Source organism: Acartia tonsa, chromosome 2, assembly GCF_053477335.1.
Source record: "Acartia tonsa isolate MP-2025a chromosome 2, ASM5347733v1, whole genome shotgun sequence".
Taxonomy (NCBI): domain Eukaryota; kingdom Metazoa; phylum Arthropoda; class Copepoda; order Calanoida; family Acartiidae; genus Acartia; species Acartia tonsa.
Window position 1 is genome coordinate 20,245,207 of NC_137261.1, and position 15,118 is coordinate 20,260,324.

A 15,118-nucleotide genomic window follows, 5' to 3' on the forward strand; every position below is an offset into this window, starting at 1 on the left:
TAACACAAATTGATGTCAATACACTACTACCATAAAACGAAAGTCGCAATTATTTGCATTTGTCAAATTTGTAATTTCTAACACAACTATTAAAGACAGATAACCAACTCTTTAATTTCAAAGTCAATTGTAGGTGCTATCTGTGCTTTGAATGGTAATTGGTTTCGCCATTTTGGACAAGGCATTTCCCCAAATCATTATGATACACATACGTAGTAACAAATGTATAAGATTAATAGCTTCAGTTATAATTAGGTAAAAAGCACAAAAAATCTTTGGACGAAGATGGGCTCGTATTCCGAGCTGACCGTGCATATGTTCAACATGGCAGATTCGAAATGCGCCGGTGGTATAATATGGATTCTCGACTAGGGCCCACTAAATCGAACCTCAGCCCATCTGTAGATGAGGTAGAGTCATGCAACTTGCTGGGGATAATGTTAGATACATAAGTAAGACACTATAACTAGAGCTCTCTATCTAAAATGGCTTGGTTGTAGTACTCCGGCAAAGTGAAACGTGGCAGATTTAGATATGCCAAAAAGGTCAAAAATTTATGTAAAATCGTGAAAATTTCTCTGTTCTCGACATTAGAGACCCATATGGAACTTAAAAACTATGGATTGCGCTGAGAACCCTATCTGAATCTTCATGCCATTTCTAAAAAGGTATATAACGTCGTTCTAGCTTAACTGTGGTCCAAATAAAGGCCTCCGTGTCAAAGGGTAGCTTGGAAGTTGGGTGAATTTGGATCATACGGTTACTCACGTTCCTAAGAAAATGGGGCCTCCCAGCAGCCCGATCTTAATTCAATGGACTTTTGAGCCTGGGGCTACTTTAAAGCATGCACCAATAGAAGTGCCCATGCCACAAAGAACTCCCTCATTGCCACTATCAAGGAGAACTTCGCCAGCTTGGACAGGTACATTTTGACCTGGGCCTGCCGGCGGTTAAGGAGGCGGGTAGAGGCGGCGATTAATGCTGGCGTTGATTTTATTCAATGATCTAATAGTCATATACCAAGTTTTTAAATATTTAGTAAAATCTTTAAAATTAACGATTTTATGTTGATTTGTTCACAGGTTAGAAAAAGTCCGGTTATATGTGGCGCACTTTGTATAAGAAGTTTAGAAATCGAGTATTTTTGATCGAACGACGTTGTGAATAGACTTTAACTTTCTCGCTCCTTTAATTTTCCATACAATACTTTCTTCTCGAGACTTTAGTAGTTGGGGATGAAAAGATAGGGGGGGGGGGGGAGGCTGTGATGTCCACTAGTGATTAAAGGGACCTCACTTAAAGAAAGAAGATATATCTAAGTTAGAATGATGGATTGACACAGAAGAAATATATCACCACATACACTTTCTTACCTTTTTCTTTCATTTTTTGTTTGTCACATTTTTTAGATTCAACAAGAAAAGAAATACTTTTAGATACATGCTATGATTTTGTAAAAACGGTTATAACTTTTAAGTATGTAAAGTAGTCTCTCTATGATAAAAATGACAATCCCCCAACTAAATATATCATTACTATTAGGGACTCTCGCCCTGCAATGCTAACCTTACCATTACTTCACATAACCTAAAATTAATAAACAAAAGATTAATGTAAGATTAATAGATATCAATAATGATAAAAATCAAGATTCAAAAAACTTTCATCAAAATCTAAAATCACATGTAAGTAGGCCTTTGTTGTATAACCCATGGCCTGGCAGATATAATAAGTTGTATACTGGATGCTCTTTAGATGGAAGGTATGTAAAAGTCAGTAAGAATTTAAAAAATACACTAAAAGCTGCTTCAAAGCAGTAGGACTGCTATGGATGTTTTATACTCAAATCTGTGAATGTTGACAAAAAAATCAGAGGTTTGCACTTTCCCCGAAGCGTTGCGAACGGACGTAATAATAAAGCAATTTATAGAGTAGCTTCGCTGTTAAAAATTAAAAGCCTAAAATTTATTACAATATCTAAGATTTGTTTTTTTTTCTTTTCCTATTACAGATCCTTTTCAACTTTTCTCTCTTTAGTATTATGCACTTAAATTTGCTCGCTTTCAAATAAACTCAATTCAAATTTTGAACAAATATATGATTGAGTCAAGTTGAATAGTGAACACTGTAAGGGCGTAAACAAGATATTTGTTGGAGGGGTATGAATCTTTTTAATTTATCCGCCCTATCAAAAAAAATTAATAAGGGATAGGTACACTTCTCTTCCCCCCTCCCCCCATCTAAATAATTTCAATTGATGGTTAAGGGGGTAAAGCGACACAAAAAGACTTTTTTTCCTCCAGGGATTTTTTCTATATGGGAGGGGTGGGCGGGCAATACCCCCTTCCCCGTTTGCCGCTAATATTGGACAAGAGAAAGATCCAATTCACATATTTCTAAAGAATTATTTACGGAAGTTTTCATGTTATTTGATTTTTAATTCATATATATCCTATAATATAAAGTAGCAAGGTTATTTCTCCTGAAGTTTAAAATTTCAATGACTTCTAAACTGATTGAGTTCTCCAATTTAGCGAAGCTTCAGATAGGTCCAAGAAACGTTTTAGGTAATTTTATTTTAAGATTTAAGGCTTGTAAATTTTCTACGAATACAGAGCCCTAGATGCTAGGGTCACACATAGCCAGTAGTTTAATATAAATTATGTACGATATTAAGTTTTTACGTAAATTGTAATTCTTTCTATCAAGGCGTGTCTGTCCAAAAGTCAGACAAGGATAGATCTAATTGAGATATATAATATATATATATATGCTGCAAATTGTCCAATTCAAGACAATTCAGGTATTTTTTATAAGAGACTATTTTTTCCTTTTTGTGTTTATGCACAATATTATTGGCGTGGCATCTCTGTAATTACATACGTTTTAAAATTGATAGTTTTACTCCAGATCAACATCAATTTTTTTGGTTTAAAAACTTTTCAATATTGAATTTTTCTTAAAAGTACAAAACTTTTATTCAGTTTGAATTTTAAAGCGCATTTGATCTTTTAATGTATAATTTTGTCCATATCTTCAATGACTCCGACTAATTTGCCCCGTCCCTTTTGTATCCATTCATTTTATTTTAAAGATTTTCTTTTAGGGATTATCGATAGCAAATTTAATTAATCATAATTACTCTGGTTTAAAATATATTTTTGTAAAATATCTAGAAATTAAGCATCTTAAATAAAAATCTAATCTTAAAAAAGTAAATTGTGTATGTCTTTAGTATTCCTTTAAAAAGTGTATTTAAAAATAATTTCACTGTTTCTCATTGTCTACAATGTAACCCTGGAAGTATTTTATTTTTTAAAAAGACAAAATTTCTCGACATATTTAGAGAGAGAAGAACATTTTATCATAAATACTTAATGAACACAAAATAATAATCAAACTTACCTGGGAGAATTTACTTACAGGTTGGAATAAAGGTCACAAAATTTTGCAATCCCTTTCAATAAGTGTTTGTACTTCTATTTAAAAATATGATATTCCTTTGTAATGCATGACATGTCTTTACCGGCTACGCTCCTAGAGGCCTCAAAGGCTCTTGTGTTTAAATTTAGTTTTAAAAGAAAAATGGAAATTTTTGTTTTTGGAGAGTGGAGTTATTTTTTTTATGGGCGATTTTTTTTGGGAGGTTACCACCAAATTGTTCTAAACATAACCAGAAACTATGAGAATCTACATTAATAGATTAGATTATTTAAGTGATAAAATAGCCCTCATTTTTAGGCCCCTGTAGGGTAAAAGCTCTCTACAAACACGTAACTGTGACGTAACACATAGTGCATCCGCTCGTTGTCGGGAAGATGCTAGGTTCGAATATCGACCCAACACCGCGTCATAACTAAAGAATTTAAAAAGGTTCCTACTATGTCAGGTGCGCGAGATAAATAGTTAGAGTGGAAAGAATGCCTTGTCCTAAAACAGGCGCAACTAATTACAATGCACAAAGGTCGTGCAACAATAAAGTTTTATTTGTTTAACAAATAAAAGTTTTAATCGTTTACGATATTTACAGCCTTATTTAATGGCCTAGTAGAAAAATAAACCAAATGTCCCAATTGAAATTATGTATATCTGCAAATAAGCAAAGAAATATGTTTTAACGCGTGATTCAAAAGCTTAATTTCCTACCATGTAATAATTCTACCTCTGATAAATAATTTTACAGCTAAATTTTTGTTCAGTTTTTGTGTGATAAATTATTACTGTATCTTATGAAACTTTATCATCCCACATAAAACAAGGATGACAACATCCATAAAATCGAAGCCTAATAAAAGCCAAACAACATTATTCTGATAGTGCTAAGGAAAAAGAAGTTAAACAAGAATGCTATATAATGCTGTCGTAATTATATACAGAATGTTCAACATGGAAGGAAATATTACTTAATTTTGACATGCAATTATTTCTTTTACACAACTAGTGGTTTTGTATTAGGTATTGGTACCCCTCTTTATTAATATTTTGACTATAAATACATTTTTTTTAATTGGAGGGGAGGAAGGGAGTGATGGATAAATCTCTAACTCTTGTGTCATGAACCTCGTAAAAGTGTCGAACTATGACGTCCAGAAAAAAATAACAATTAACCAATGAGAAGCCAGTATTCACTGAAATTGACCAATGGTAAAATACATAGCGATCTCACATTGGTTAATTGTTAATTTTTTCTGACGTCATAGTCAGACACTTTTACTGAGTTCTTGTGTCATATCTCCTTCTACAAAAAAAGATCAGTTCAGTCATTAACGAGATCTTACTGGACAATATGAAGGACAAAATTCCCTTTACTTTATGTAATTTTTGATATACTAGTTGCTTTACCCTTTGCCTTGGGGAGGGCGAAGGAGTTCTGGAAATTAGCCTAAAACCACCAAAAGAAATTATCATAGCTTCTTGAAAAATTCACGTAGTTCGGACCAGCAAGTTTCGAGATCTTTCGCTTCAGACGAAAAAAATTTACTACTTTAAAGAATAGGATGATGTCTTAGTTATTATAAACTAGCCTACAGCTCACGTTGTTCGCTGGTCTGTAATGCTCTTAAGAATATTAAATATCCTTACTGGAAAGGTAGAAGTCTGATGCAATTATTAAGGTATAAAATCCGATCATTTAAGAATTTGTAGAGGGCCCGATCTTTCAGGGTTAAGACAGAAGACTTATTTTATGTTTACTGACCAATGCACGTCTACTCTAAGAATAATATTGTCTGTCGGTCTATTGGTAATGCTCTTAAATAATTTCCCAGCTTTTATCAAAGATATTTTTTTGTGTACTTACTATGTCTGTCTGTTGTGCATCCTTTTTGCTTTCATTTGCTTTGCCTTTTATTTTTTTTAAATTCAAGAGCTTCTATGGTTATGGATGTTGTCATCCTTATCTACCTGTTAAATTTTAGTAGCAAAGTCAATTAATATTAAGTTAAATAATTTTATTCCTCACTTAGTCTGTTATTCTGTCTATAGTGCTTCGAAATAAATAAGATTACTGTAAGGGAAATGTTTATTTCCCCTTCTGCTATTTAATATAGAAGGTTGAATTTTTTTTAGACCAATGTACTTCTGTCCGCCTATCCTTCGATCAATCAGTACTGCACATAAACATAATTTTATTTTCTGATATCAAAGACTAATTTGTGTGAAGATTTGTATGACCACTGCACTGATCATCGTTCGTCTGTCTGTCGCTTATACCGCGTTTTCTTCTTTTAACTTTTAACTTTTGTGTTTTTACTTTTACTATTAGGAACTTTGCTACTTATGGATATTATCATCAATGTTGATGATTTTTAAACTTAGGGATCTTAGGAAATAATGTTCTACATTTATTTTACATCCCAAATGATGATAAACAAAGGTAAGCCTTCTGTTGATTTAAGTTTGGACACTTCTAGTATGTATAGAACTGATGAAACACTGATTAAGTTTTTTTAGTCAACGTGGTTACTAAACTTTGGTTAACAGTGTAATTTACAGTCAAATGTTCCCTCCTTCCCTGAGGAAAAGAAATTTTGGTATTGAAACTATCCTTCTTCCTCTAAATTCATATGGTCCATTAGTCTTTTGGAGACATCATATTTTAATAGCTAAAATATTTATTTTCTCAGCTGCTATCAAAATTAAATGGCTTAAATTTTTAATCAAGATTATAATGGAACATTTGCAAATTCCGCTGTTATTTAGTAGCGAAGCTTATTTATAATTCAAAATGTCCGTCCGTTCGTCTGATGGCTAGGATTAGGGGGAAATGTAATTTTCTCTCTTCAATTTTCAATTCAATGCCTGAAAAATTGTGTAAATATTCCCTACATAGCTTGTCAGTGTGGACCTCATTTATTGGTCAGTTCGTTCATCCAGTAAGAGGGAAGGAAATGGGGTAGAAGGGTTGTATAATGTTAATGATCTATTTCTACAGTTGTTCTGTCCATTTGTACGTCCCTAAAAGAAAGTTCTGATTGTTAATTTAGGCATATTAGAATTGTTCTATTGAATTAAAACTTGACAATAAAATTCATGAAACTGTCCTGCAATGAAGTCAAAGTAAATTTTTACCATTGCTTTACATAGTTTCCCCATCACCATGACGTTAGTATGTCCAAATAAAATAACTTGTATTTAAGGTATTAAATGACATATTTACTCAAATTTTTGCTGCAATATAAATATTTTCTCTTTTAAGTGCAGTTACTCTATATTTCTTAATGTTCTTTAGTATTTAGTAGTTCTTTACGGATTTTGTCACCCTTGTTAATCTTTCACTCTCTTTCTCTCTCCCCCCCCCCCTCGTTATATTTCTCTCTCTACCCCCTCTCTCTCCTTATCTCTCTCTCTCCCCCCCCCCGTTCTCTTTCTCTCCCCCCTCTCTCTGTCTCGTTACTACGACTTTTTAATGTCTTACGTTAGAATATTTGTTTAACTGAGTATTCAGTAATTAGTTTATATTTTCACCCAATTTAAAAATACACGATTTAACGTTTTGCTTCCTTTTTTAAAATCATTTATTAAAGATTAAAATCCTAATATTTTTCATTTCAAATTTTCGTCCTGAAGGGGTTAAAACATTTAGTTCAATATCTGAACACATTTACGGGAGTGTCGCACGAATCAATTCATTTTAAAACTAAGTTTTCTAAGATATACTATTTTTAAACTTTAAGTTTTCTGCTTTAAGAATAGAAATCAAATACTTTAATGTTATTTGAATAGCAACATGAATTAAAAAAACTGAATTTATGATGCAAAAAGTAGAATAATGGGTATTAACGTTCTGGTCAGTGAGAGTTTAATAGGGATTATTGAAGCACTATGAGTTTTTAACACTATATGCTTGGAAGACTCGAGCTTGATTATAGACGTTTATTTCCTATATAGATCTGTCATGGATCTTGATGCAATAAAGCAGGCCGTTTTATACATGTTAAAAATTGGAAGATTTCATTAAATAAAAGTTGTCTCAAATATAGGTATTAAATAACCAGGTATTCAAAATGATATCTTAGTTTATTTAATTGCGTAAAGGTTGACCAATAAATAAATGTAATAAGTATAGACATATAACATATAACCCTGTCTTGGGTACTTATTTCGTGTGCTAGTAAACTGCTTTTTGCTCTTTTGTAGCAACTTATTTGTGTTAATATTTTCGACGCTATTGGTTGATATTTAAACCCAATTAAAAGTCGGCATAGTGTTCACAAGATGGGGACATGCAGTTATTTAACCCCTTCCTCCTCTATTTTTTTACTCTACTGGCCAATCTTAACTGTTTTTAAGAACACGTGGTGACACATTCATACTTTCTGCAGAATGTAAAATCAACAAAGATTTGCACAAATTGAAAATGAAATTTGTAAAGAATTAAAGCCTGTAGTTTAAAGATCCTAGGTGCGTGCAAAGGTTTATGCACGAGATGAGGTGAATTTTTGTTACAGCTTTTAATTATTAGATTAGAGGGTGCTTGTATTATCAACCTAAAGGGGACTGTTAAAATCTTTGCGGAGTACCCTCACAATACACCTCCTTATTTCTTAAAAGAAATATTATTTACTAAGTATATTTGCGATTACTTTTTTGAATGAAATCTTCCAATTTTTAACATGTACAAAACAGCCTGCGGTATTGCATCAAGATCCATGACAGATCTATATAGGAAATAAACGTCTATAATCGAGCTCGAATCTTCCAAGCTTATGTTGTATAAAACTCATAGTGCTCCAATAATCCCTATTAAATTCTCATTGACCAGAACGTTAAGACCCATTATTCTACTTATAGCATCATAAATTCAGTTTTTTAATTCATGTTGCTATTTAGATAACATTGAAGTATTTGATTTGTATTCATAAAACAGAAAACTTAAGTTTATAATATAGTAAACATAAGAAAACTTAGTTTTATAATGAATTGATTCGTGCGACACTCCCCGTAATGCGGTCAGATATTAAACTAATCATTTTAACCCCTTCAGGACGAAAATTTTTAATGAAAAATATTAAATTTAAAAAATTATATAAAAATGAAGCAAAACGTTAAAGCGTGTATTGTTACATTGGGTGTAAATATAAAACAAATTACTGAATAAATAAGTTAACAGATATTCGAAGACGTTAAAGTTGTAGTAATCTTTACGTGTAACTTAATATTTTGTTGAGAGAGACAGAGAGAGAGAGAGAGAGAGAGAGAACGGGGAGAAGGAGAAAGAAAGAAGGAGAGAGAGAGAGAGAGAGAGGGGGGAGAGAGAGAGAGAGAGGGGGGAGAGAAAGAGAACGGGGGGGGGGGAGAGAGAGACAGTGCGAGAGAGACAGACAGAGAGAGAGAGAGAACGGGGAGAGGGAGAGAGACAGAGAGCGAGAGTATTTAAAAAGAGAAATTATCTCTGATAATTAATAAGATTAACAAGGATGACAAAATCCTTAAATGAGAAACTCAATCAATTCTACTTAAATACAAGTTGGACATACTAACGTCATGATGTATAGGGCAACTATATAAAGCAATTGTAAAAAATAAAGATTTTTACTTTGACTTCATTGCAGGAAATAACAGTTTCAAGAATTTTATTGTCGAGTTTGAATTCAATAGGACAATTCTAATATGCCTAAATTAACAAACAGAACTATCTGTTAGAGACGTACGGATGGACAGACAAACCCCCACTGTAAAAAAGTTTTGCTTTTAACAAGAAATAGATCATCAACAACATTATACAACCCTTTTACCCCATTTCCTTCTTCTTACTGGATGAATGAACTGAGCAATAAATAAGGCTATGTAGGGAATATTAACACAATTTTCAGCCATTGAATAGCAAATGAGAAAATCACATTTTCCTCTAATCCTAGCCAACAGATGAACGGAAGGACATTTTGAATTAAAGATAATCTTCGCTACTAAATGAAAATGAAATTTTCAAATGTGTCATTATAATCTTGATTAAAAATTTAAACCATCTAATTTTGATAGCAGCTGAGAAAACCAATATTTTAGCTATTAAAATATGAAATCTCGATCCAAGAGACTAATGGACCATGTGAATTATAGAGTAAGAAGGATAGTTTCAATTCCAGAATTTCTTTTGCTCAGGGAAGGAGGGAACATTTGACTGTAAATTACACTGTAAACCAAAGTTTAGTAACCACTTTGACTAAAAAAACTTGATCTGTGTTTCGTCACTTCTAAACAAGAAGTGTCCAAACTTTTCAATCAACAGAAGGCTTACCTTTATTTATCATCATGGGGGATGTAAAATAAATATAGTAAATTATCTCCATCCATGAGTTTAAAAATCATCAACAAGGATGATAATATCCACATGTAGCAACGTTCCTAATTGTAAAAGTAAAAACACAAAAGCAAAAAGAAGGAAAAGGGGCATAACCGACAGAATGACGAACAATGATCAGTGCAGTGGTCATACAAATCTTCAAACAAAATATTAGCAGTTTTTGACATCAGAAAATAAAGTTGTGTTTATGCAGTACTGATTGATCGACGGTTATGCGGGCAGAAGTGCATTGGTCTCAAAAAAAATTTAATCTTCTATGTTAAATAGCAGAAGGGAAAATAAACATTTTCCCTATAGTTTTTTCAAAGCAAAGAAGGTGAGGAATACAACTTTTAACAAAAAAATAAGGATGACAACATCCATAACTATAGAAGCTCTTGAATTAAAAAAATAAAAGGCAAAGCAAATGAAAGCAAAAATGGTGCACAATAGACAGACATAGTAAGTAGTAAGTAGTGGTATTTGAATATTTACACAACATTTAAAAAGATTATCATTGATAAAAGCTGAAAAAAAATATTTTAGAGCATTAAATAAATCGCCGGAAAATATTATTCATAGAGTAGAGGTGCATGGGTCAGCAAACATAAAAAAGCCTTCTGTCTTATCCCTGTTAGATCAGGCCCTAAACGAATTCTTAATTACCGGATTTTATACTCTTATAATTGCATCAGCGTTATACCTTTTCCTTACAGATATTTAATGTTCTCAATAGCATTACAGACCAGCGAACAACGTGAGCTGTAGGCTAGTCTTTATACATATGACAGAAGTAAAATGCATCTGTGTTTTTGTATGTCTGATTTTTAGAATACTGATTCCTATAAAAACAAGGTATAATTTTAAACCAAGCATCACTATTATCAAGCTCTAAAAAATTAAGTATGTCCTAAAACAGTATTCTGTTATTTAAACAGTTTTGTAACAAATTTACCTACACTTTTGTTTCGCCTTATATATTTATATTCTGCTTGTTCAGTTCTGACACTCTACAAGTGTTAATGTTCGTTTGTCCTACCGTTTCAATGCTTTGGTTTTATGGATGTTGTCATCCTTGTACTATCTAAATTGAGAAAAGACATTTGGGACATTTGGCTGTTTATAACACTAGTCCCCATAGTTACAACGTTTTCTTATTCGTTGTCTTATGGGGACTTTTGATGTATTTTGATTGTTTGGTTAATTAAGTTAAGTGTGCAAACGTTTTAACCACTAATTATAATCGACCTATAGGGTTATTTTATGCATCATCATTGGGATGTACATCAATTTATCCTTTTAGATCCCGGCTTATATACAACAGTAGAGTCATCTCCTCCATCTACTTCTCTCGCACGCCCCGCAGCTTCTTCGCTGAAAGAATTTTGTTTGATGTAGAACTTTGTCAACATTGGAATTTCATACTTCCGTTTCAACTCAGGCACAGGGAAAAATATTCAGAAATATTTTCTCTCGTATTCATTCGAAACCGTTATAATACCGGTTCTCATTCATACGGAAAATTTATGTCTTGCACCGTATTATATTCAGTTTTCTACAAATATAAAAATGTACAATTATAAGATTAAATCCTGTTTTTTATTCCCGTGAATTTGGCATATTGGGGCTAAAAAAACTGGTTGTAATCTTATAATAGTACATTTCATATTCGCGGAGAGCTGTTTATAATATTCTCTCTTTTGTTTCTTTTAGCCAAGAAAGTCAAAATAAGTTTTTGGTTACCTTAAACTAAAAGAATATGATATTCTTATCTTTGGGTGCCTGGCAGAGCTTTTCTACAATTAGGGCATGTACGTCCACACTTACGTACGTACCGGTTAGCTCTTTCCGTTAATTTAAGGTATGTTAGAATTTCCCTATCAATTTGAAACAGTAAGATGAATAAAGAAAGCGTATAACTCTATAATCGTTACCAGAAAGTCCATATATCCCTTAAAACATTTGCATTTATTAAAAGTATATATCTTCGTTTGTCCGTTTGTCCTTTCATTTATTTTTTAATCTCCACTACTCATGAATGTTGTCGTTCTTGTTTCTTTCTATTTTCATCTTTATTCCAGTCAAAAGCTAAGCAAATACTATTTTAGCAACTTTTATTCAACTTTCAAAATTTGTAAGGAATTAATTTAACAAAAAATAAAAGTCATCATAAATTTAGAAATATGTAAAATAGTTTAATAGTACATTTGCTAGTACAAAAGGTGAACAATTATGAAATCTTTGTTTTTTAAAAACTATGACTATTTTATTAATCTGCAATCTGTAAAGGATAATTACTATTTCAAGAGATATATCATGTCTGTAGATTTTATTTTAAATGTGGATAGTTAGGGACCCCAATCCGTTGGGTTTTTGCATCTTTTTGTAAGTAGCGAAGCAACTTTAAAACTAATAAGTTTCTCGCTTGTAATTTAAGAGATAAACAATTTTACTATTTATTCCAACGGATAAGATAACGTGGATATAAAACTTTGGGAACCAGTGAGATTTACAGTCCAATTTACCCTCTCTCCCTAATCTAATAGTACCAAATTGTCATTTGAAGATGAATCAAAGTAAAAATTATTGTGAATGATTGTTAAAAAATAATCCTTTGCAATTTTGTTGATTCTGTTTTTAAAAGATGAAAATGTTTAATTAGAAAAATCAACAAGATACAAAAAGCATATTAATTCTAAATTCTACTATTTAAATCTTTTATAATTTCAAGTACGCCTACTTTCTAATTGCGTTCTTTTATTGTATATAAGATATATAATACTTAATTAGTTATCCATATCACGACCTTTTGTTGAAAATTCTTTTGTATTTCTGCCAATTAATTATTACCCATAAGCAGAATCATAAAAAAATTTATCAGTTACTCAGGAAGATAAAGGACTACGGGCTGTTTCCCAAAGCTTTTAATTATCCTTATACTAAAGTAACAGGATGTCTGTGTGTGTATCTGTGTGTCTGTACCGAAGGATCTCGCTAACCGCTGAACCGATCGGGTTCTCTTTAACAGGGTAGCTTCTCATAAGTCCCGGGAAGGTTTATAACTATTTTGGGGGAGGGTACCACCACCCTCCCAAGAGAAATGACAAAAAAATCGAAATTTTTAAAAATTTAGGGGAGACTTCAACGTCAAATAAGGTGGTATCGTACATAAAAAATTAACTTTAACAAACAAAAACATTTTAAGTGCCACTAGAGGCCTCTAGGTGGGAACCGCTAGTTCTTATATATTGGCTTAACAACTTTGGGTGCTTTTATTCAATTTTGATTTAGTAGATTAGCGTCCAAACGTTTTGACCAATTATTGTAATCTACAGAAGAGGGAATTTTGTGTATCATCATTGTGGATGTAAACATATTGAAATATCTTTATTAGCCATTGCATTGTATAATCTCTTTAGATGCCCGCAGATAGCTTTTGTCCATTTAATTAGGTAAATAAACGAAAGGATTCTCCAAGATTTGTTGTTGGTTATTCCTTTGATGTTTAATCCTACTATGAAGTAGTAATCTTTGTTATCTGGATGTTTAAATCACCCTTACCACTAAAGAAATAGCTCAAAGCTATTTTATTTCTCATAAGGTTTGAAATATGATTATAAATAAAGATAAAACTAAAATGCTAAACAGTACGATCAGAGCTGACTATTTCATGGTGTGGACGAATGGACAAACTTATCCTAAATGTACAAAAGCCTTGATTATTAAGGTGTAAAGGATCTGTAAAGTGTACACTATTGTTTACATGATAAAAAATAACGTAAACTATTTTTATTTATTTATTTGAAAGGTTGAAAAATAAATGATGTTATTCTGCTATTGTGATAAAGTGTGGTGTAGTAGGTGCTAGTGGGTGCTATTTTACTCCTGTGAATCACAGCACCTGGTATTGGGAGTATTCTACAAACATCTCACTTAAATCTGAATAAATTTGTTTTTGGATTTGACCAATTTTATTACTATTTAATGAAATGGAAAGGACTTAATTTTTTTGTGAGCATTTCTATTATTTGAAATGTATGTCCGTACTTTCGTCTGTATGCCCTTAAAGAACGGAAAGAAGGAAACATACATTTCTCAGTTGTTGTTCAAGATAGATGGTTGAATGTTATTGTAAAGATTCCATATAACGATTATAATCCATTATTTAACTTATATAAGGTCCCTTTGTCATTAGGCAATAGAAAGCTTTCTCCAATAGTGTTCATTTCAGAGGAAATAAATTAACTGTCCTTTAATTTGTAATGTCAGGGGCGTGACAAAGGACGTTAATCGTCATGGCTAGTTTTGTAGAGAATCTTAGATTCGGACGAATAACACAGTACTTGTTTATTTCAGGCAAGCACAAACAATATTAAAGTATACATAATACATGGGTTAGGTTAGCTTAAACTGGGTTAATGAATTTTACTTCCATTTTGTATATTTTGGGAATGAATAAACGACACTGGATTTAGATTACAATGAGAATAACAACACTGAGCTACAACAAAATATTACATAATTAAAAATGGATTAGGAAGACCGCAGCTATTCATAAAGTCAGTTTGTCCCGCTGCAAATACAATTTTCTCGTATTCATTCGAATCCGGTGGATAGGAACCGGTTCTCATCCATACGAAAAAACTATGTCTAGCATCGTATTATATCCAGCTTTCTACGAATATAAAAATGTACAATCATAACATTAAAACCAGTTTTTTTAGCCGGTGCCTTCGGCACCTCGGGGCTAAAAAACTAGTTTTAATCTTATACTTGTACATTCTATATCCGCGGAAAGCCGTTTATAATACGATGCGAGAAATAACTATTCCTATATTTTTCATTTCTTTTCATTAAGTTTCTATTCCATATCCAAATTCATTTAACTTACTTGTTAATACTTGGTTTTATTTTTATTTTAAAGCTAGTATGTTTTACAACCCATTTTAAAAATAAATTACTATAATCTAAGACATGAAGATATATTTCTATTTTAGCAATCATTTTCAATTCATTTTGTCTCTTAGTGAAGTGAATCAAGCAAATTTAGCTTGGTCAATTATTTTTAAATTAAACTTATAATAAACAATTGTGTTAAGGCTCAGTTCCTCATATTTTAACAAGGATTGCAACATCCATAATAGCGAAGCTCTGAAATGGAAGGACAAACGAACATTAACACTTGTAGAAATAAAAAAACTGCATAAATAGATTATACTGTTTAAGGATATACTAACATTTTTGGGACTTGTTTATAGAGATGCTTCGCTTATAACAGTTGTAATAGGAATCAGTTTTCAAAAAATCAGAAGAATCGGATAATTTTAACATACAAAA

At 32.0% G+C, this 15,118-nt stretch overlaps 1 protein-coding gene across 1 annotated transcript in view; it reads right to left on the bottom strand.

Annotated features, from left to right (window-relative positions):
* Positions 1-14,839, bottom strand: part of LOC145306503 (18S rRNA aminocarboxypropyltransferase) — a 210,210-nt gene extending 195,371 nt beyond the window's left edge. Inside the window, exon 1 of the mRNA XM_080148648.1 lies at positions 14,800-14,839. The gene's annotated coding sequence lies outside the window, so the exon portion shown is untranslated. The remainder of the gene's footprint in view (positions 1-14,799) is intronic.
* Positions 14,840-15,118: the final 279 nt, after the last annotated feature.